This window comes from Mytilus californianus, unplaced genomic scaffold (genome assembly GCF_021869535.1).
Source record: "Mytilus californianus isolate M0D057914Y unplaced genomic scaffold, xbMytCali1.0.p SCAF_21, whole genome shotgun sequence".
Taxonomy (NCBI): Eukaryota; Metazoa; Mollusca; class Bivalvia; order Mytilida; family Mytilidae; genus Mytilus; species Mytilus californianus.
The window spans coordinates 2,195,968-2,222,035 of NW_026262670.1; the positions used below are offsets into that span (position 1 = coordinate 2,195,968).

At 32.4% G+C, this 26,068-nt stretch overlaps 1 long non-coding RNA gene across 1 annotated transcript; it reads right to left on the minus strand.

The window, feature by feature from the left end:
- Positions 1–12,295: 12,295 nt before the first annotated feature.
- On the minus strand, positions 12,296–17,446 carry LOC127731969 (uncharacterized). Its single transcript, XR_007995921.1, has 3 exons — positions 17,286–17,446; positions 14,232–14,313; positions 12,296–12,513 (listed from the first exon to the last, which is right to left on the minus strand). It is a non-coding gene; the product is annotated as an uncharacterized LOC127731969 (long non-coding RNA).
- Between the last annotated feature and the right edge of the window lie 8,622 nt (positions 17,447–26,068).

Genomic DNA, 26,068 nt, shown 5'->3' on the forward strand with positions numbered 1-26,068 from the left:
CCAAATCTTGTGCAATACGATATTTATCCACTCCCGACAGTTAAATTTTAAATATTTAAAATGCTCGGCGACCCTCGCGTTTTAAATTTGAAATTTAACTGTCTCGAGTGAATAAATATCGTTTCACACTCGATACAGTGTTAGAATCTTTATTTAATAACCCGCCACTTGTTGTGTCTGTTCAAAGGCAGTTATTGTCTTTTACTTTTTCATACATGATAATTATTTGTCATTTGGAGAATAATCTGTGATAATCCCGGAATGACTTTGCTCAAATGTATTTTAAACTCTAAGACTAACTAGAGATTGATATAGCTTTATTCATGTCTTTTGTTGAATACCGTTTTTAATTACTTTTGAATTAATGTTTCATTAAGTTGCTGTCTCATTGAAATATATCCCACATCTTTTATTTGTTTGAAAATTAATTGTATAGAATATGTGTTTAAAAAATTATTATTATAATTGTATCATCTGTATATGTTCTTATATGTATTTGCTAAGAGCGCTATGATTAGGGAAATTAAATATTAGCATTAGTATCAATATAACAAGCATGCTCAACACAGTGGCAACACTTGAAGTACTGACTAATGACAGAGAATCGAACGAAATGAACATTGGACAAATCACAAACTTTAAAAAAGGCTATTATGTCCTTCGGCTTGCCCTTGGAATTGACGAATTAGCTAGGAATTAGAATGGTATATGTGTAACTTAATACCATGAGGAATTGTATAAATAAATAAACATATATATAAATATATATATATTCTAGGCGCTTTATATATATATATATATATATTAATTGTCGAAATTCGGATATGGTGTACAAAAACCTTTGCACCTTTTGTTTGCGGTATATCATCTTTTCCGCAAGTTTATTGTTTTCTGTTTAGAATAAAATTTATATTTAAGATCCATTTATTACATCGGTGATCCGTTTATTTGGCAATCGCCAATGGCAGTCAGCAGGGTTTAAGAACATTTGTTGTTCGACCTGTTAGTCAAATGCGTTTTGTAAAAATATACTTTTTCACTTTTTTGGTCTTTTGGAAAATGTTGTTTGTGCTGTATTTATACCCCTCTAACAAGAAATTTGTTTTGCATGCACACGTATAAAAATTGCGGTTTTTATCCAACGCAATCATAGGTTTGAACGTTGTTTTCAATTTAGACTTGTTTATATTTTTTCGTTTGGGCTTGTATTACATTTGCCTTCGGGTTTATATGATCCGTTCATCCTATTTTGACTCCTCAAAATTCAAGAGTCTATCCTAAATTGAGGTAAATTGTATGGCTTTCCAAATACCGTTTCGATTCCTAACATCACTGAATAGACATTAATTGTCGAAATCCGGATATGGTGTACAAAAACCTTTGCATCTTTTGTTTGCGGTATATCATCTTTTCCGCAAGTTTATTGTTTTCTGTTTAGTATAAAATTTATATTTAAGATCCATTTATTACATCGGTGATCCGTTTATTTGGCAATCGCCAATGGCAGTCAGCAGGGTTTAAGAATATTTGTTGTTCGACCTGTTAGTCAAATGCGTTTTGTAAAAATATACTTTTTCACTTTTTTGGTCTTTTGGAAAATGTTGTTTGTGCTGTACTTATACCCCTCTAACAAGAAATTTGTTTTGCATGCACACGTATTAAAATTGCGGTTTTTATCCAACGCAATCATAGGTTTGAACGTTGTTTTCAATTTAGACTTGTTTATATTTTTTCGTTTGGGCTTGTTTTATATTTGCCTTCGGGTTTATATGGTCCGTTCATCCTATTTTGACTCCTCAAAATTCAAGAGTCTATCCTAAATTGAGGTAAATTGTATGGCTTTCCAAATACCGTTTCGATTCCTAACATCACTGAAGAGACATTAATTGTCGAAATCCGGATATGGTGTACAAAAACCTTTGCACCTTTTGTTTGCGGTATATCATCTTTTCCGCAAGTTTATTGTTTTCTGTTTAGTATAAAATTTATATTTAAGATCCATTTATTACATCGGTGATCCGTTTATTTGGCAATCGCCAATGGCAGTCAGCAGGGTTTAAGAACATTTGTTGTTCGACCTGTTAGTCAAATGCGTTTTGTAAAAATATACTTTTCCACTTTTTTGGTCTTTTGGAAAATGTTGTTTGTGCTGTATTTATACCCCTCTAACAAGAAATTAGTTTTGCATGCACACGTATAAAAATTGCGGTTTTTATCCAACGCAATCATAGGTTTGAACGTTGTTTTCAATTTAGACTTGTTTATATTTTTTCGTTTGGGCTTGTATTATATTTGCCTTCGGGTTTATATGATCCGTTCATCCTATTTTGACTCCTCAAAATTCAAGAGTCTATCCTAAATTGAGGTAAATTGTATGGCTTTCCAAATAACGTTTCGATTCCTAACATCACTGAAGAGACATTAATTGTCGAAATCCGGATATGGTGTACAAAAACCTTTGCACCTTTTGTTTGCGGTATATCATCTTTTCCGCAAGTTTATTGTTTTCTGTTTAGTATAAAATTTATATTTAAGATCCATTTATTACATCGGTGATCCGTTTATTTGGCAATCGCCAATGGCAGTCAGCAGGGTTTAAGAACATTTGTTGTTCGACCTGTTAGTCAAATGCGTTTTGTAAAAATATACTTTTTCACTTTTTTGGTCTTTTGGAAAATGTTGTTTGTGCTGTATTTATACCCCTCTAACAAGAAATTTGTTTTGCATGCACACGTATAAAAATTGCGGTTTTTATCCAACGCAATCATAGGTTTGAACGTTGTTTTCAATTTAGACTTGTATATATACGTTGTTTTCAATTTAGACTTGTATATATACGTTGTTTTCAATTTAGACTTGTATATATATATATATATATATATATACAAGTCTAAATTGAAAACAACGTTCAAACCTATGATTGCGTTGGATAAAAACCGCAATTTGTTATACGTGTACATGCAAAACAAATTTCTTGATAGAGGGGTCTAAATATAGCACAAACAACATTTTCCAAAAGACCAAAAAAGTAAAAAAGTATATTTAAACAAAACGCATTTGACTAACAGGTCGAACAACGGATGTTCTTAAACCCTGCTGACTGCCATTGGCGATTGCAAAACAAACGGATCACAAGGTGTTACAAAATGGATCTTTATTATTAATCTAATACCAAACAGAAAACAATAAACTTGCGGAAAGATGGTATACCGCAAACATGAGGTGCAAACATTTGTACACCATATCCGGATTTCGACAATTAATGTCTCTACAGTGATGTTAGGAATCGAAACGGTATTTGGAAGGCCATTTAATTTACCTCAATTTAGGAAAGACTCATGAATTTTGAAGAGTCGAAATAGGATGAACGGATCATATGAACCCGAAGGGAAATATAATACAAGCCCAAACGAAAAAATATAAATAAGTCTAAATTGAAAACAACGTTCAAACCTATGATATATATATATATGTAGATTGCCTAACAATGTAATTTTAACACACTATTTAGTATGTAAATATAAGAATGTTTAAAATATTTACAAAATGATGAAAATAAACGCAATATTTCGCTAGACTAACTAGCTTTATCAAGCGTGCATCTATCCAGGTGAAATCGGATGTAGATGATAAGAAACTTTTGCAGCTCAATGTATATGTTGCACTTGAATTTAGCTGCCTTGAAAATAATACATAATTTGGATGAAATTCAAGATTTTTACAAAATTGGTAGTTGAAGTTAGCAACGTCCATTGGCCAATATTACAGGATAAAAAGGACGATGCTGTATACTAAATTATTCTTTATCTTTCCTGTATCTTTTCTCATCTTTTTCGTTAAGACCATCAGGTTCTAAAGTGTGGAGTTGGTGGATCCAAAAATTTTCTCTTCTCCTTCTCGCCGTGGTGTCCCACTCGGTGTTGACTTCTATGATTTGGAAGGTAACATTATCAAAAGAATGTTTCGTTGAACGAAGATGTCTTGTGAGAGGACAGTTTTTGTTAGTTTTGTACCATGAACGATGGTTATTGAGCCGAATATTAAATTTGTCCATTGTTTCTCCCACATACTGAATGCCACGTGTGTCACATGTTAATATATAAATTGAGTTCTCCGTTTTACAGTTGGAATTTGAGTAGATGGTATAATTTTGTTTAGTAACGGAGCTGATGAAAGAACTGCTTGTATTGGCAGCTTTACAACACAAGCAGTTCCTTCGACCACATTGTTTGTAGCAACCGGGAGATGGAGTAGGCTGCTTTGCTAATACAGATGTCACTAATTTGTCACGGATGTTTTTAGGTCTTCTGAAGGCCATGACTGGTGGTGAGGAAAATACTTTTTTAAGATTTGAATCATTTTCTATAATTTTCCAATGCTTCTGAACAATGGAAGACACATTTTTAAAATCAGGATGGTAAGTGAGTACAAGGGGTGTTCTGTTAGCTGCTTTATTCTTATCTTTGTACTCTAGAAGTTCTTGACGACTAGTTTTGTTTGCTCTTTCGAAAGCGCTATCAATGATGTTGTTATTGTATCCTCGAACAACTAGATGTTTACGTAGTTGTCCAAGTCTAGCATTTTGCGTATTTTCAGTAGAGCATATTCTCTTGATTTGCAATGCCTGGCTGAATGGGATGCCACGGGATCAGTGTTTAGGATGGCAACTTTTAGGAGAAAGGAATTGATGTGTGTCCGTTTGTTTGGTATGAAGGTCCGTTATAATGGATCTTGATGTAACTCGTAGTGTCGAGGAAGTTTATTTTCTCCATAGATGATTCATATGTAAATTTTATTGAATGGTGGAAAGAGTTACAGTGTCCTAGAAATTCAATAAGATGTTCTTGTGAAAATGTCCATTTGAAATCAATATCGTCAATGAATCGGAACCATGATAAGGGCTGGTATGGAGCACTAGCCAAGAGGCGTTTTTCAAGTTGGCCCATAAATATGTTGGCATATGACGGGGCCATTTTTGTGCCCATACTAGTACCGTCTATCTGGAGATAATGTTTTTCATTGAAAGAGAAGTTGTTGTTCTCTAGCACTAGTTTCAGAAGTGTAACAAGGCACTCAGTTGGAGGATTTTTTTCACTACGAGTGTTCCATACCTCTTCACACGCTGCTATTCCTTCGTCTTGTGGAATGTTGGTATATAAAGAAGACACGTCCATGGATGCAAGTATAGTATTGCTTGGTAGAGGATTGAGGCTTTCCATTTTCTTTAGATAATCAGTCGTATCTTGGATGTAAGAGGGTAGTTCTTTCACATGAGGTCTTAGATGATGGTCTTAAAATACGCAAAATGCTAGACTTGGACAACTACGTAAACATCTAGTTGTTCGAGGATACAATAACAACATTATTGATAGCGCTTTCGAAAGAGCAAACAAAACTAGTCGTCAAGAACTTCTAGAGTACAAAGATAAGAATAAAGCAGCTAACAGAACACCCCTTGTACTTACTTACCATCCTGATTTTAAAAATGTGTCTTCCATTGTTCAGAAGCATTGGAAAATTATAGAAAATGATTCAAATCTTAAAAAAGTATTTTCCTCACCACCATTCATGGCCTTCAGAAGACCTAAAAACATCCGTAACCAATTAGTGACATCTGTATTAGCAAAGCAGCCTACTCCATCTCCCGGTTGCTACAAACAATGTGGTCGAAGGAACTGCTTGTGTTGTAAAGCTGCCAATACAGCAGTTCTTTCATCAGCTCCGTTACTAAACAAAATTATACAATCTACTCAAATTCCAACTGTAAAACGGAGAACTCAATTTATATATTAACATGTGACACATGTGGCATTCAGTATGTGGGAGAAACAATGGACAAATTTAATATTCGGCTCAATAACCATCGTTCATGGTAAAAAACCAACAACAACTGTCCTCTCACAAGACATCTTCGTTCAACGAAACATTCTTTTGATAATGATACCTTCCAAATCATAGAAGTCAACACCGAGTGGGACACCACGGCGAGAAGGAGAAGAGAAAATTTTTGGATCCACCAACTCTACACTTTAGAACCTGATGGTCTTAACGAAAAAGATGAGAAAAGATACAGGAAAGATAAAGAATAATTTAGTACACAGCATCGTCCTTTTTATCCTGAAATATTGGCCAATGAACGTTGCTAACTTCAACTACCAATTTTGTAAAAATCTTGAATTTCATCCAAATTATGTATTATTTTCAAGGCAGCTAAATTCAAGTGCAACATATACATTGAGCTGCAAAAGTTTCTTATCATCTACATCCGATTTCACCTGGATAGATGCACGCTTGATAAAGCTAGTTAGTCTAGCGAAATATTGCGTTTATTTTCATCATTTTGTAAATATTTTAAACATTCTTATATCAACATACTAAATAGTGTGTTAAAATAACATTGTTAGGCAATCTATAATTTTATTTGTGTAATTGAATTAATCTCTGTACTGATTAATCCACACTCCCATAGATTTGTATGTCATGTGCTGCTATTTATAGACACTTATATATATATATATATATATATATAAGTACGTCTGAACCAGTGACAACTCTACAACAGATTTATCCATCGGATCTCCAGCAGTGATGATGATATATGGCTGTGTACATTCTGTATATACAACTCGTCTAAACATCAGCCCAACAATGTTAGATCTGTAAAATTTGCTTTCGCAAATTTTTTGTTCTTCTCTCGCCGGGATTCGAACTCATGCTACTGAGATATCGTGACACCAAATCGCCTGCACTGTATCCGACGCGCTAGACCACAAGACCACCTAGGCTTCACAAAAATAAAGCTTTCGGTAGCCGGGTGTTACCTTTCCTCGTCACTTTTAATCTAGCGTCGTAATACAGTACATGATATATAAGGCATGAAGATGGAATAGTTACAGATCAGCCGAAATATCTATTGTAAAGGATCCTACAAATTAATGCAAGATACAGTCACAGAAATAATTATATTAATAAGTACGTCTGAAATAGTGACAACTCTACAACAGATTTACCCATTGGATCACCAGCAGTGATGGTGATACATGGCTGTGTACATTCTGTATATACAACTTGTCTAAACATCATCACAACAATGTTAGATCTGTAAAATTTGCTTTCGCAAATTTTTTGTTCTTCCCTCGCCGGGATTCAAACTCATGCTACTGAGATATCGTGACACCAAATCGCCTGCACTCTATCCGACGCGCTAGACCACACGACCACCTAGGCTTCACAAAAAAAAAGCTTATATTAACATTTGAAGCAATTACAGTATATCCGGTGCTTCTCAATGGGGATGTACATAATTTCTATCGTTCACATTTCCATTCATAAAATAAAAGTTTTGCAAAAAAAGTTTATAGAAAATTGTTTTATATACATTTATATAATCACAACAAAAAGGTTTTTTTTAACTTTTTATAAGTAAAGTATATTCAGAGGAGTTATCAACAAGTAATCGAGAGAAAAAAACGTTGCATAAACTTAAGTTCTATGGCTCTTTAAAAAAAAATACGAAAAAAATCATTCGTACGCGTTGATGTAGAGTAACCTACAAGTGCACAAGACTAAACTGATCAACTCAACCACGTGATAATGTTTAGGTTATTGTCAACATAAACCCGTAACGGTAACAATGTATTAATAACCTTTCAACTGGGTGCTCTCGTTTAATTATTCTTATATAAGAGGTACTGTGAACATATTTAATTCATGGATAGATACTGAAACACAGATAAAAAAAGTAAGTACAATTCTAAATTCAATAGACTATTCTCATAACACCGATTTTTGACTGCGAAGTTTATATTTTAGGTTACCTACTCTGCGGTAGGACATCCTGGTACTCGGTCAAGTAAGAGCAACTTAAAGAAGTAAAATCAAGCTTACAATCGATACAATTTGTGGTGAAAATGAACTGTTATATGTTTTCTATACACGACAAAATCATCAGAAAACAGTAATCTTTTCCCCCCAAATTGCACCAATTTTATGTTTGATTTTATTTCGTTTGGTTGCTCTAACCTGACCGAGTACCAAGATGTTCTACCACAGAGTTGGTAACCTGTCGAAATTTTTTAAAATCCGGAGTCAAAAGTCGGTAATGTGAAAATAGTCTACCATTGGTTTTTCAAATCAACAAAACAGCTGCATTTAACAGGTTGAGCACATTTCCTTATACGGACATATATTAATCAGAATACTTATGCTCCCGTCAATGCATGTATTTGTGTTTCTTTTCAAATAAAGCATTTTTTTACTTCGGCGTTTGACCAATCCACTGAATGAGTTGCAATGCATGATGGACTACTATGCGTTTACAATTGTCTATAACTGACATACTACATAATTTTTCACTGATTGCCAGAAGAAAATTTGCTTATTTTTTTTATTTACAGTTACGGAACACGATATATAATTATATTTAGTGCCATTCTAAAAAATATTTAGGAATTAAACGCGTAAAAACAGTGTTCGAATATATAAGTTCTTTGATGGGCGATGAAAATATTTCAAAAAGCAAAGCATGTTCCCATTAAAACTGACAACACATTTCAGGAAGCTCTTGTTTGTAGTTCCTTAGAAATATGCCACGAAAATTTCATACATTGCCTTAATATAAGATATAAAAGCACTCGGTTATAAGAAGGTTGGCGATTAGTGAACCTGAAACCACATCACATGGTATAGCATGTTCATATGAAGACTTATAACACATTTCAGGAAGATTTGATTTGTAGTTTGTGCAATAAATGTGACTAAAATTTCATACATGGCCATTCAATGTTAGAAAATATTAGTAATTGGTACACAGGAAGTTGACAATCGACGAATTTGAAACCAAATCAGGAAGATCTGATTTGTTGTTGAAGATTGCGACGGAATTAAGGAGACAGTGGAAAAACAGTTGATACCTCCTTCGGAGCTGGATTATCAAAAATTCAAAGTATCGACAAAAATGAAACAGTTGTTCCTCACATAAAAAAAGGGCTCAAACGTTACAACAAATCACATTTGAACTGCTGACAAGAGATTTCATAAAAGTTGCAGCATTGACAGTTAAATCAATGTACTGTGATAAAATACTTATTAGTGTTTATTTATACATAGATTACATGCTTTTTATGGTCCTTTTAATTCGGTTGATAGTTTTGGCTTTTCAACTCTTTATGCGACACTCCCTCACAACCTTATCAAACAAATCATTTCCTATTTAGGTGAATGGTTGTTGTAAAAATCTGAGTGCAAATGTATTTGCCTGAACTCATAAAGAGTCCTTTAATGAGAAAGATAAATACTTGTATTCTAGATACACTTACTAGAGCTGTGATGAGATGATTAAACACTATACTTGTTCTCCTTGACAACATTTATGTATGTTTTGGAGATAAACTTCATCGACAAATTGTTGGTATTCTTATGGGCAACAACTGCGCCCTTTTAATAGCAGACTAGCCCTTTCCGACTGTTTGTTCTTATATTGTATGTTACATTAGATGGAGGTTAGACGCCTTTAAACATGTTAAATACTGCCACATTATGTATGTGCCTGTCTCAAGTCAGGAGCCTGTAGTTCAGCGGTTGTCGTTGGTTCTTGTCTTCCATATTTGTTTATTGTAAATTGTTTTGTTATAAATCAGGCTATTAGTTTTCTAGATTGAATTGTTTCATATTTTCTCTGAGCCAGACATGTACACCTAACAATCATCCATACACCAAATAAAGGTGAGATATTGTTTATCGTATCAAAAAAAAAAATCCAAGACCAAAACACAAAAAACTAAAACATTGACCAATTAACCGTGAAGTCAATGTCAGACGAAACCCACAAATTTGACATGTACCCCTTACAATCATTCCATACACCACATATAGTTGACCTAGTACTTAATTACAGTATCTGAGAAAAGAACCTATTTACCTAGCTTTAACCATAATCACTGATCCATGAAATGAGGTCGACGTCAGATAACCCTGTCTGACGTAGATTTTAGAAGGAACCCATTACTAATATAAACATATTGCCCTCGGATGAAGGTGTTAGGGTAGATTAACACTAGAGGGAAAAAATTATCACCCAAGACGAAGTCGTGGGCGGTAATTTGTTCACCGAGTGTGTTAATCACCCTAACACATTTATCCAAGAGGGTAGTATTTTATTATACTGGATGCCTTATGGTTCAAATGTGCACTATGTTATTAGAAGGACAATTGTAAAAAAAATAAGTCATAAATGTAAGATAGTTTACTAATAGCAACAACAAAACGACGTAAATGATGTAGAAATAAGAATCGGTAAACCTCGGCCGGATCGGCAAACTTCGGGCTCATCGGGTGTTAATTTTAGGCGTTAACAATCGTTGCTAATATTATCACATGTTGCTATAGGTGGGCGGGGCTTATGAAAGGTAAATGAAAATTAGCAAATGCTGCGTGTTCAATGAAATGAATGGATAATATAAAACATTTGCATAAAGTATAATAAATATAGTTATCATGTAGTTCATCATAAGTGGGAAATTCACAAAACAAAAAACTTGAACATTTGTTTAGGCTGTTTCTGACCCATGAAAATGTGATCAAGGACAATGCACATATAATAGACGAAAACTTTGTAACATAAGGCATCTGTATTCAAGGTATGAAACATCAAGATCTATTACACTATCGATATAAAGCTTAATACAAATAGTTTATGCCGCCACCGCTGGATTTTAAAGCATATGGCTTGCAATAAGCGATGTTCGTCAAGGCTAGACAAAATTTAGCACAACTATATGCCCTCCTCAATGTATAATATTATCATGAACAGTAAAAGACTTTTTTTGCGCATCAATTAAAAAGCTCATATGCTAAAGCTAAAATTTTATTCGTGACTAATTTCTTCTTTCTGTTGAACCTGTATTACTGATATATTTTTCTGTTTACAGTTTCTCTCTATCTTCTATAGTTTTTCTCTCTATCTTCTATAGTTTTCGCTGTAAGCACAATAGAAAGTATTAAAACCAGCATTGAAGGGCAATGAAACTTATAAGAATACAACTGATACATTCATCTACATGTATGCTGTCAAGATGTTGTCTTGCTCATCATTCTTGCTTTTTAAAATTTCTATCTATCTATTATGGTTTTTAAGATAATAGACAAAGAAGAAAAAAAGATGAAATTCGTCAATTACTAGCTGTCAGTAACTGCGAGTACTCTCAGATTTGTACTGAGTGTCCTTTTGTTATGGGGATGTATAAGTACCCTGCCAAGTCCACTCTGTGTTTTTGTTACTTGTTTTGCTTTGTATCTATCTGATGAGATAAGCCCTTTTCAACTGATTTTTATAGTTTGTTCATATGTTGAACTGTTACACTACTGTTCCAGGTTAGTTGGAGGGTTGGGCGCTCGCTAACATTTTTATATCCACCACATTCTATATGTGCCTGTCCTAAGTCAGGAGCCTGTAATTCAGTGGTTGTCGTTTGTGGCTGTAAATCATATTTGTTTTTTGTTCATTATTTTGTACATAAATCTGGCCGTTAGTTTTCTCGTTTGATTGTTTTACATTTGTTATTTCGGGGTCTTGTATAGCTGACTATGCTGTATGGGCGTTGCTCATTGTTTAAGGCTGTACGGTGACCTATAGTTGTTAATTTCTGTATCATTTGGTCTTGTGGAGAGTTGTCTCATTGGCAATCATACCACATCTTATATTTGTATATTTAAGGCAATTACTCCTATAAGGAGTCAACTGACGATTTCAACCATTAATTTATTTGTAAATATTTACTTACTGATCATTTTTGTTTTGAAAGTTTCTATCCATTATTATTTTCAAGATAATAATCAAATACTCACAAAAGTGGTTAAAATTACTCGAATGAGTAACAAACTACCGATATCAGCAATGTTGACTTATTTGTAGATCTTTGTCTTGCTGATCATTTTTGCCACAAAAAGTTTATGTCTATGTATCATAATTTTCAAGAAAAAGGCAAAAATGAAAAAAATATGTAAAATTTGTCATTTAAGGGCAATATCTTATGCAGGAAAAGGTCTGACAGTTGTGATGTTATAAGACAGAACATAGACCTCATCATTTCAAATATGTTTGTCTGGTCAGATTTTCTCTACTTACAGCAGCCTTTAAGCTACACGATACCCAACGACGAGTGTGGCTAACTTTGATTAAATTTGGAAGAATCGTTTTAGAGGAGATGATATTTTTAAAAGTTAACAGACAACGACAGACGATAAGTGATGGCAAAGCGTACACTGGCCCTTTAAGAAAAAAACAATTTTGTTTTAATTATATTTATTATATTTGAAAATTGCTAGCACAGACAATGAACAAGTTACTGAATATTACATAGTCTTTATGATGGCCAAGTAACTGTCAATATCACATGATCATTATAATATACAAGTTACCTAATAGCACATGATAATTTATTAAGATCAAATAACTGTTAATATCACACCAGCATAATTTAAGGGTTATTCTGTTTTCTGTTTACTTTCTGCCTTCTAAAAAAGAGAGAAAAATAGATTTACTAAAAATTCAGAAATTATTGCTAGGTTTTTATTAATGCGAATAATGCGACTGGGTGGGAATCGCAATAATAAGAACGCACATTCTTATATCTGATACATATATATGTATGCAGGTTTATTTGAAATCGCAATCATTAATCTCACATTTTTGTTGTTTCTTTAACAATCGCAATAATAAATGCACGCAATAATTTCTGAATTTACAGTAAAAAATTTCCCCATATTTAGTTATAGAGAATTTCTTATGTTTGACATACATCATGTACATACATGATTTATTAACGACTGAATGAATCAATGTTCTGTACGAAGAGAGACAATATTCATTAATATATAATGTAAATCATTATGAAGCTTGTGTGTTTTTCTTTTTTATACTTCTACTTTGTACTTAGTATTTTTTACAAAATTTTGAAGGTATTTAACGACAAAAGCAGATGATCCAATATACGAGGTTCGAAAACGATTGCAAGTCTTCCTTCTGTTTTGTGAGTGAAACGGAATTGTTCTAGCTTATTGAATTACTCAAGGTGTTATCTTTTCATCTACTTGTAACTACTCAGACCTGTTCCATTTAAACGTACATGGAGCCAAGGGAAGGTATTTTGAAATTGAGGTAACAATCTATGGATACCATAATAATGAGATGTGGTATGATTGCCATTGAGACACAACTTTCCATCAAAGTTGATATAAAGTGGATGTGAGAAATTATAGGCAACCGTAAAGCCTTCGACAAGGAGAAAACCACATACCGTATAGTCGGCTATAAAAAGCTCCGACATGGAAATGTAAAACAATTCGATTAAGAAAACTAACGGCAAAAATTTGATAAGAAAAAAATTTACGAAAAAACAGACACTAAAATACAGGCTTCTAACCTGGGACAGGCACATAAAGAATGTGATGGGGCTTAACATGTTTGCTGGCGCCAAGCCCTCCTCCTAACCTGACATAGGTTTAACAGTACAACATAAAACTTATAAAAATGAGGACGTGGCAGGGAATTTATACTTCCCTCACACCGACCCCCCCCTTCCCCCCCACTAAGTACAGATCTGAGAATATATTCGCATTTAAAAAATAAATTCAAAATAACATATTTTCTCAATATGTCAGTTTGACGTCGCGAAAAATAATATTTTACGTTCGCGACGTCATTATCTCCCCTGTTTCTGTATCGTATGCCCTTAAAGTACCATAATTCAATCAGTGTTTCCTTCCTTCGTTAACTGGTAAACTGGTAATGTAAAGTTTTATTGACTGTTGTAAGCTTAACATTCAGTGGAAAATATCTCATAAATATTCATGATGACGACAATAATAAAGTAACACTTACTACCAAAATATTTATGATGACGACAATAATAAAGTAACACTTACCACATAAATATTCATGATGACGACAATAATAAAGTAACACTTACTACCAAAATATTTATGATGACGACAATAATAAAGTAACACTTACCACATGAATATTCATGATGACGACAATAATGAAGTAACACTAACCACATGAATATTCATGATGACGACAATAATAAAGTAACACTTACCACATGAATATTCATGATGACGACAATAATAAAGTAACACTTACCACATACATATTCATGATGACGAAAATAATAAAGTTACACTTACCAAATAAATATTCATGATGACGACAATAATAAAGTAACACTTACCACATGAACCAGAAACAAGCAAGATATCATCAATAGCAATGTCGCCTTCGACAAAACCAAAAATATCCCCTCCTATGGTGATCTAAAATAATCAAATAATGGCAAATTAAATATTTTGGCAATTATTTTTCCCTTTTATGTTAAAATTCAAATAATAAATAAAAGTTTTTTTTATAAGATGTACTTTCAAGTGTAAGTCATTATTCCTCTTAAATAAGAAATTTAACTGATATATATAGTACTTAATTTTCTATATGACTCATACGGAACATTTAATTGATATATATGCAGTACTTAATTTTCTATATGACTCATACGGAACATTTAACTGATATATATATAGTACTTAATTTTCTATATGACTCATACGGAACATTTAACTGATATATATATAGTACTTAATTTTCTAAATGACTCATACGGAACATTTAACTGATATATATGTAGTACTTAATTTTCTATATGACTCATACGGAACATTTAACTGATATATTGTTTTCAATATAAAGTTGAATACATATATATATATATATATACAAGTCTAAATTGAAAACAACGTTCAAACCTATGATTGCGTTGGATAAAAACCGCAATTTTTATACGTGTGCATGCAAAACAAATTTCTTGTTAGAGGGGTCTAAATACAGCACAAAAAACATTTTCTAAAAGATCAAAAAAGTGAAAAAGTATATTTTAACAAAACGCATTTGACTAACAGGTCGAACAACAAATGTTCTTAAACCCTGCTGACTGCCATTAGCGATTGCCAAATAAACGGATCACCCGGTGTAATAAATGGATCTTTATTATGAATTTAATACCAAACAGAAAACAATAAACTTGCGGAAAAGATGGTAAACCGTAAACAAAATGTGCAAAGAATTTTTGTACACCATATCCGGATTTCGACAATTAATGTCTCTTCAGTGATGTTAGGAATCGAAACGGTATTTGGAAGGCCATATAATTTACCTCAATTTAGGATAGACTCTTGAATTTTGAGGAGTCAAAATAGGATGAACGGATCATTAAAAACCCGGAGGCAAATATAATACAAGCCCAAACGAAAAAATATAAACAAGTCTAAATTGAAAACAACGTTCAAACCTATGATTGCGTTGGATAAAAACCGCAATTTTTATACGTGTGCATGCAAAACAAATTTCTTGTTAGAGGGGTCTAAATACAGCACAAACAACATTTTCCAAAAAATCAAAAAAGTGAAAAAGTATATTTTAACAAAACGCATTTGACTAACAGGTCGAACAACAAATGTTCTTAAACCCTGCTGACTGCCATTAGCGATTGCCAAATAAACGGATCACCCGGTGTAATAAATGGATCTAAATTATAAATTTAATACCAAACAGAAAACAATAAACTTGCGGAAAAGATGGTATACCGCAAACAAAAGGTGCAAAGAATATTTGTGCACCATATCCGGATTTCGACAATTAATGTCTCTTATATATATATATATATAGTACTTAATTTTCTATATGACTCATACGGAATTTTTTTTTTTAAAGAATTAGCAACATATGTCATTATCTCTAAATGAATTACATATATCATGTTACAAAAATGTGAAAATGCATTTAGGAAATTAGGATGTAAACAGAAATTTTATTAGTGTCACCTTTACCCCTGATGTAACTGTGGTAGTTCCACAGAAAAAAATGTGGTATATATCTATAGAAGTGATTTTTCAGGATTACCTAATTGTGTTTTTTCTATTGTAGCAGTTTTTTTTTTATTACAACAGGGTAATTGAATTGTTCATGTAAAGCCTGATTTTTGTACAAAACAATAAAAGAAAAACAAATATGATATACAGCAATAAACGACAAAGATACTTACAACATGTTAACTAAATTGTGGTATGTCTGAAGTAACAGTTTTTTATAGTTACACAATACTTACAACATGATAACTAAATTGTGGGATGTCTGAAGTAACAGTTTTCTATAGTTACACAATACTTACAACATGATAACTAAATTGTAGGATGTCTGAAGTAACAGTTTTCTATAGTTACACAATACTTACAACATGATAACTAAACTGTGGTGTGTGTATACTGCAAATTTTGTATATTTACAGAATGCTTAAAACATTATAGATAAATTGTGGTTTGTCTGAAGTACCAGTTTTCTATTGTTTCAGAATACTTTCAATAAACTAAAGTGCAATATGTCTGTTGTAGCAGTTTTCTATATTTTCAGAATACTTACCAAGATTACTAAATTGTGTTATGTCTGAAGTACCAGTTTCCAGATTTACATAATACTAACAACAAGATTTACAAATTGTGGTGTGTGTATACATGTACTAGCAGTTTTGTATACTTACAGAATGCTTAATACTTGAGAACTAAATTGTGGTATGTCTGCAGTACCCGTTTTCTATAGTTTCATAAATTTTAAATACTTACATCAAGATTCCTAAATTATGTCAGAAGTACCAGTTTTCTATACTGACATTATACATTTTGTACTAACAAATTGTGATGTCTATAGTAGCAGTTTCCTATAGTTACACAGGGAAATTTCACTCAAATGAATTTCACGTGAATTTAAATTTATTTGAATCTCACGTGAATTTCACCTCAAACGAGCTTCTATGTGAAACTCAAGTAAAAATCAGTTTTTGTAAGTTTCACGTAAATTTCAGGTGAAAATAACATGATTTTTTTTACGTGAAATAACGTGAAATTTAAAAATAAAGGATTAGACACAAGAATTTTTAACTTAGAAACAATTCACCAAAGCCAGTATGAATGTACAGTTTAGTTCAGTGGTTGTCCGTCATATCTAATTTTCATCAATTGTGATTAATCAGGCTCAATGGTATTATATTTGCTCATTGTTGAAATCTGTATGGTGACCTATAAATGCTTTAATCAACATCATTTAGACTCTGGTGGATACTTGCCTCATTGGCAATAATATACCACATCACCTGATGTCCATGCTACGGGTGCGTTTTTTCTTTAACATTCAGACGTCAAAAATGTATTTCATATATTTGTTAAATGAGTCGCAGAATACATACAACCGGATTACTATATTGTGGTATCTCTATAGAAGCAAATTTCCACATGTCTGGATCAGGTTGCCCTCCTGCTTTGTACCAGACCCTTGTCACAGAAGATGTTTTATTCCCAGCTTTTACTGTTAATGTTGATGCGCCGTTCCCCTTCATATAGTACTGGAACTATAAATAATTGCTTCCTTTAAATGATAATACAAATTTCTATTATGTTTTTTTGTTTCTTTCACCAAAATAAAGGCAATTTTTATTTGAAAAACACTATTAAAGCAATGGAGGAATTATGATTTAGTAATTTAGATTTTAAGATTACTAGTAAGTACTAACCAGTTATATTTTTTATATACTCCTAACATTTAACGAGATTGGGGTAGGGTACCGGTATTTTCTGTTCCAAATAACAATTGTAATTTTTTTAATAAGGAGATATAATCTAACTCTCTTAATGCAAAAAGACTGCCCACAAACAGGAGAATTTCAGTACAAAATAACATAAACAATATGTTGTTACAAATTCTTGTATAACAGTATGTTACTCTGTATATTTGAAGATTTACTAAGATATGCAGTCAAGATTTTTCCCAAAAAAATAACGTTATTTATATGACATCACACTAAGTCATAATATTGTTCATGTCACGTCCTAAGGAAGTTTCGCGTTTTTCAATTAGCTTAATCAAGCACTTTGCAGTGCTTAACAGAAAACGTTCAGTTTTTGCAATACAACACAATGATACGAAATTTCAAATTAGTTTTATGTATGTTCAGTGGATTATATTTAACCTATACAATAAATATTTCTTTTGTTTCTATTGTTTGAATTGCGTTTTCCATGTACAAGCACGTGTATTGTCTTAGCATATACGACATATCTTATAGAATTTAAGTCGTCGGTTTAATGATATTTCACTTCACAAATCATTTACCATGTATACAATTTTTTACATAAGGAAATGACTGTACCAAGTCAGGAATATTACTGTTGGTTACAATTCGTTTGATGTGTTTGAGCCTTTTATTTTGCCATTTAATAAGGGACTTTCCATTTTGAATTTTCCTTAGAGTTCGGTATTTTTGTTATTTTACTTTTTACATTTTGTATGTATAAATTGTACATCTTCATACTATTGCTACTATACATCTCGCAATACACTGTTAAATAACTATACAAAAAAAAAGAGGTGTGGTTTTATTGCCACTGAGAAAAGTACCATGGTACCATAGAAAATGTTGTTTTAAACGTTTGAATCGCTGATAAGTATTTTTTTTTATGTTAAAAGGAAAGCTACAACGACATACTAAAAGAATGGATAAGACATAGTTCTATACTGTAACGGAAAAAAATAGATTCATCCATACGAACAAAAATAGAATTACTATAGAAATTAAAAGCTGAACTGATAATAATGTCACATAAAAAAGATGCTTTTGTTCCTAAAAAAAATCGTCATGAGGGTTAAATAGGTCTTCGTTAAGAAAGGTTTAATTGCATCATAGTCGGGCCAATAAACTGTTAAGTTTTTCTAGGTATGACGATTTTTCTAGGAAAAGCTTCTCAGTACTATCATACAAAATTATTTATACTTGTTCACTAATTATATCACTCTTTAATACATGCAAAAGTCGCTTATATTCGAGTGATATTTACTTTCTTTTTTTATATGCCGTTTAAGGTTAAGGAACAGTAAATTGGCTGTAGTTGTTAATTTCTGTGTCATTTGGTCTCTTGTGAAGAGTTGTCTGATTGGCAATCATACCACTTCTTTTTTTTATATGTCACAGATTTTGGTAAAATTTGACATACAACTTTGGCTCTAGGAAGCACATAGAATTGACGAATAACGTTTATAAATTTGTCTTAACATCATGAAATTTTCATTTTTTAATATAGATTTTTCTTAAAAAGTACTAGATGTTTTGATACATAAATTTCCGTTTTAATAATATAAAACTATCATAGGGTCACCGACTTCGTTTTTCTGTTAACTTGTTGGTAGTGACAAACGTTTTACGACCTACAACGCCATGACGTTACGATTTTTTCACTGTTTTGTGGTGTTTTTTTTTACCTAGTACACATCTTTGATTGTATATACCGTTAAGACGAAGTAGGTGACCCCTTTATTATTTTATATCCTTAACGTGGACATTTTTATACCAACAAAATAGAGTTTTTTATAAGAAACTCTGTGTTTTAAAAATTGGAGATTTGAGGATTTTAAGACAAATTTAAGAAAATTTTTCGCCGTTTTTATGTGCTTTCCATACACATGTTTACCTCTTTTGAAAGAATTCAATCAAAAAGAGTTAAAGACATCTTTTTTTTTCAGTTAAAGTTCAACGAGCTAAAGGTGTTTGCAAAAGAAAATCTGTGACATAGCCCATTTACTGTAACTTGACCTTTATCAGAAAATTTCAATTAATAATCGTTTTGTTTAATACTTGTTCACAGAAATGGTAACTTTTATACTTAATTACGCGAAATATTCACAATATTCGTTTCATTTTAGAGGACTGAAAAAATAAAGCCAAGAATCACAATGCTGCGTAATTTTTTTTCTAAGAAAAATCACCTCAGAATATTTAGACATTTTTTTGTATCTGTACATAGGTTAGTAATAAGCCGATTTTGTACATTCGTTGGTATAGATTTGTATGCTTTGATAAAAGCATATTTTCAAACGTGAAAAAAAAAGAATAAAAAAAAAAAAAAAAAAAAAACTAAAACCACTACCTTCTTACGTTTCTTTGTTTACATCGAAAATGACGTGTTATATTAAATTCCAAGCAATAGGACCAACATCAGATACGTTTCCGTAGTTCAGTAACTTTTTCACTAGATATTATGCTAGAATTTCTTTTTACAATAAATGTTAATATATATAAATCTGCTGTAAATGGGATATTGTAAAGTATTCTAAAGGTTTGTTGAAATCGTCCCATTTCATAGGTAACACCTGCCACATATTACCCTCCTTACAAAACGAAGTATGTAAAAGAATCGACTGCTCAGGGTTTTCTTTTTTTTTTTCATTTGAACATGCATTCTTTTTGTGTTTTTGTTATGGGGTGCCGTTGTCTTGTTTATATAAGTATTTAAGAGTTTTTTTTCGGTTATTATCAATTATGAAAACTCAGTTAACTAATCAAAAACAAGGTTAAATATATTCTAGTTATATATTACAGGGGGGTAGATTCAGCTTTACATTTTACTTGACATAGATATAACAAATTCACTTATAAAATTATAATCAATTGTATTTAATCTTCATTATTTAAGATATGAAAAATAAAAAAAAATGCATTTTAAGGTTCAAAGGTTGTATTCTTGAACAATGTATTAAAACATCGCTTGTGAAATCCTTGAGCAATAATCTTTATAGAAATGACTTTTACATCGCTTTTCATATTTACGGCAAAATTGACGCGGGAAAAAATATAGACGGCGCGACAAAGCAAGGAATAAAAATCGTCAGCAAGAGGTTTAAGAGTGGTATTTGCAGCTTCTTTGACCTAAGAGTTCAAATAATGTGTCAGAGTTGGGTAATGTCTTCCTGCAAAATATAACTCAGAATAAAAACATGGCATTTATTGTCCATGATATATGTATATAAATAATTGCTTCCTTTTAAATGATAATACAAATTTCTATTATGTTCTTTCAGTGCATCCCTCAAACGTTTGTCTATACCTTAACAATTTCATATTGAGTGAGAAAAAGGCACTATGGGTGCCTGTCCTCCTGTATCTATGTTCTATTTTTAAATCAGTTCATGTAGCTTTTACTACAACTTTAACACAAAACACTCTCGGTGATCACATTTTTTTTCATATTCAGTTTTAAATTATACATTGTTAACGTTCATTTATAAGCCAAACAACTTGTAACATAATTACAAAAATATCAACCTTGTTCATCAGTACCTCATCTTATGTTATACATGTAAATATATCTCTTGTTTATGATTCATATTCATATCTATGTAAATTAGTACGACCAACTTTGTAAACCAGTAGCCTCAATATCTTTTCCTCTACACTTGCTACATATTACTGCCACTTTTTTGGTTGGACTGGATGGTCTCCAACGATGGTTTATAGTATGGGAATGCCAGGCTGATTGACGGGGGTAGGGCGGGGAAAAGTATAGAAATGTCAGGTTAATTGACGGGCGGTAGGGCGGGAAAAAGTGTGGAAATGTCAGGTGCATTGACGGGCTGTAGGGCTGGAAAAAGTATGGAAATGTCAGGTTAATTGACGGGCGGTAGGGCGGGAAAAAGTGGGTACATTATTTGTGTATTCAGCTCTTATTGATTTGTGGTGGTATGGGAATATAAAAAAAAAAAGAAAAAAAAAAAAAAAAAAAAGGATAGAATTTTTTTCATACTTAGTCAAAACTTAGTATATATTGTGTTATGTTCAAAAATACAATAAAAGTGATACATGTGATAGGACCGAGCTTTTTTGCAAGCTACATATGGTGACAAAATGACTCATTTTGTATGGATTAGACAACAATAAAAGCTTCAAAATGTAAATAGAAGGAAAACTAAATGATAGAATTTTAAATCAAAATATGAGATGATAGCTCTTATAAAATACTTTCAGAATTTAAAAAAAAACTAGATGGGTCGGAACGATACGAATGGCCCCGCTCGCATAAAAGCTTTAAGCCCTTTTTAGGGTTTGGAAATTTAAGAATGAAAATAAAAAAAAGGAGATGTGGTATGATTGCCTACGAGACACCTATCAACCAAAATTCAAATAAAGTGGGTGTAAGCAAACGTATGACCTTTAACCATGAGAAAAACCCATACCGTATATTCTGCTATAAAAGGCACTAACATGAAAAAATATGAAACAGTCCAATTGAGAAAACTAACGGCCTAATTTATAACAAAACAATTAACTAAAACAAATATGACTGACGTCAACTAACGACAACCACTGAACTACAGGCTTTGACTTGAGACAGGCAACATGTTTGTTACCGCTCAACCCTCTTTAACCTGGGACAGTGGTGTAGCAGCATAACATAAGAACAAAGTCTATATACATGTAACTGTTATTTTCACGAAAGTCCAAAGCCCGTAATTCGTCAAAAATCAGCAAAGCGGAACCAATTGTAACCTGAGGCTGTAACTCATCACAGTAGACTCATATACTAAAAATCAGCTTAATATGTGAAGGCGTTTAGAAAAAAGTCTGTATAACTACTATTTTCACAAAGTGTTCAAAGTCCAAAGACTTTAATTTCGGTAAAAATCAGCAAAGCGGAACCAAATGTAAACTGGATCTGTAAATCATCATAGTAGACTGATATACTAAAAATCAGCTCAATTTGAAGGCTTTTAGAAAAAAGTCCGTAAAAATGTTTTTTTTTTCACAAAATTTTCAAAGTCAAAAGCCCGTAATTTGAATAAATCGATATGTAACCCATCATAGTAGATTTACATATTAAAAATCAGCTCAATATGTGAAGGCGTTTAGAAAAAAAAGTTCGTATAACTGTTCGTTGCGGAATGACAAAATGGCGGAATGACGGATACAGGTAAAACTCTTTTTTTTTGAGGGCCATAAACTGGGATCACCATGTATTTTTTCCTGTTATATCATTAAATAGAAAAATAAAAATATCTTGTGTAATCAAAACCTCCTACAGTTTTCAATTTAGATCACTGAGACTTCACAGAAAGATTACACACATGTTAAAGAAAGGCGAAAGATACCAGAGGGAAGAAGTTGAACTGGACACTTTGTCAGAATGGGTCAAAACAATCAGGTCTCTGATAAAACGTCGAATTCATCAGTTGAAAAACTGTTTGAATGATCGACCAAAGTTCGTTTTCAGAGAAAAGAAGCTGTGAAATGTCTATCATCTCTTCACGATAAACATGTTGCTGTTCCTGCGGACAAAACTTCAAATAATATTGTCTTGGTATGTAAATCGTACTACTACGAGTGTCTTGTAAAAGAATTCGGAATAAATGAGTACTCAGGTAATCCAACATAGAAAAATATATTATTTCACAAGGATGAGATTTTGGCGAATCATAAGTCCTTCATGGCTTCAATGACATTACATTGAACAGCTAATCGGAGGACTTACCTTGTTTGTATTGGATACCTAAGCTTCACAAAATTACGTACAGACAACGGTACATTGCCGGCTCATATGCATGTTCAACGAAGATATTTTCCATTAGATTGACAAAAATTCTGTCTGCAGTGAAAGAGGGTCTTCAGAAATACTGTGAAACTGTTTACTCGCGTAGTGGTATCAACCATATGTGGATTCTACAAAACTCTACAGAACTTCTGGATAATTTTTAATCTATATCTATCTGTTATAAGTTCCATCAAAACTTTTGATTTTTCAACCCTGTATACCACCATTCCCCATGTGAAATTGAAAAATCGTCTAAAAGAAATAATCCACACGCTTTTCAACATAAAACTGGTAGCATACGCTATACATGTATTACTTTGGGATACCATACGGCATTATTGTTAATAGTGAACAAAAAGGTAAAATATGCTACACAGAGGAACAAGTGATCAGTATGCTGGAGTTTCTCATTGACAACATATTTGTTGAAATTGGAGGTAGAATTTTTCAACAAGTTTTCGGCATTCCTTTGGGAATGAACTGTGAGCCTCTCCTTGACAACCTCTTCTTATTTTCGTATGAGTCAGAGTTACTTCAGACACTTGTCAAAAACAAGAAGATCAAAGAAGCCAAATCATTTAATCTCTCATTCAGATATATTGATGATATTCTTTCCATTTACAATCCAGACTTTTCTGATTGGGTTCCATTAACATATGCTCCAGAACTAGAAATTAAAGACACAGCAGACACGGCTTCCTCTGCCTCATTTTTAGACTTATACCTCGAATTTGACATTAGCGGTCATCTAAGTACCAGAATCTATGACAGACGAGACGATTTTAATTTTGAAATTATCAATTTCCCCCACCTTAGTAGCAATATACCAACTTCACCTGTATATGAAATATACATTTACCAACTCATTCGGTATTCAAGAGCTTTCAGCTGCTACTCATTATAAAAAGAAAATGTTGCATGAATGCCAATGAGACAACTCTCCACAATAGACCAAATGATGGAGAACTTAACAACTATAGGTCATCGTACGGCCTTCAACAATGAGCAAAGCCCATACCGCATAATCAGCTATAAAAGGCCCCGAAATGACAAATGTAAAACAAATCAAACGAGAAAACTAACACTTTATAAAACGTCACCAGTGTTTGAGCAAAAAGTTGATGAACCAAGGTTATGTCAAAGAACGTCTCGTCCTTTTTCTAAAAAAAGTTCATCGGAAGATACCAACACCTTGTTGATAAATATTCCGTACCAACTTCACAAATAATACACGATGGTCTTGAAGTATAGATACTAGGTACTGACGTTGTATATCATCTTAATTACGTGTTATAGTGTTCTTTTATTTGCCTTTGTAAAGTATTACTTTTACTGTTTAGTCTATTTATGGTAATATCCATTTGACGTAGCTCGGTACTTATACATCCTGTCATTGTGTTATTGTGCTATTGTAAATTTTTGCATTCTTGTCTTTCTTTTTTGCTTAATATGTGTTTTATTATATGCCTTTTTGTTTTTCTTTGTTGACATATTTGTTAGTTTTATAATGATTAAGATTATAACACAATGTTGACTGCTGTACCCCTATTTTTGACATTTTTACCTATTATGTATGTTTGTTTTGTTCACACATTGTTGTCAATATAATGGAATTTTATGCGACTGTCATACAAGTGAGAGGTTTAGATAGCTATTAAACCAGGTTTAATCCACCATTTTCTACATCAGAAAATGCCTGAACCAAGTCAGGAATATGACAGTCGTTATCCATTCGTTTGATGTGTTTGAGCTTTTGATTTTGCCATTTGATAAGGGACTTTCCGTTTTGAATTTTCCTCGGAGTTCGGTATATTTGTTATTTTACTTTTTGATAAATTGTGTGCTTTTGATGGTCCGTTCAATTCAGTCGACCGTTATGATTTTTCGACACGGTACACTACACTACCACACAATTTATCAAATAGACGTTATCTTAATCAAATACATTTGAAGAATCTGGTTTTAAGATTTATTTGCTGCAACTTATATAAAGTCTTCTTCTCTAGAGAAATTGGCAAATATGCTAGATATACTAGTACTAGAATCGTGATGAGATGATGAAAGCTTTACGTTTTTTTCTTGACAACTTAAATGTACGTTTCGGCAATAAAGTTTATTGACAGGTTGTAGATATTCTTATGGGCACCAATTGCGTCCCTTTAATAGCAGACTTATTCCTGTATTGTTTTGAACTATAGTTTATGACCAACCTCGGTAAAGATCCGTCTAAATTACATCTAATTGATAAATTTGAAAACACTTAACCATTCTAACGTTACCTTAAAGATATTTTTGATTTAAATAATCCAGAATTTATTAATTTACTACGGCAAATTAACCAAAGGAACTTACTTTATATAAATCTACACAGACATCAATACTTGTCCTTTCATAGATTTAGAAATTTCATTGCCATTTTATAAAGGACTTTCCGTAGGAGTTCCGTATTTTTGTTATTTTACATTTTTTTCATACGAGTAATACAAAAATTTACGAAACACATTTAGTCATTATTCCACAAATTTAAAGCCCCTTAAACCAACAATTTCCCAGAAACCACAAAAGTTGAAAGCCAGAACAAGAAAATTACTAACACAATAAGGTGATCCAACTTGTC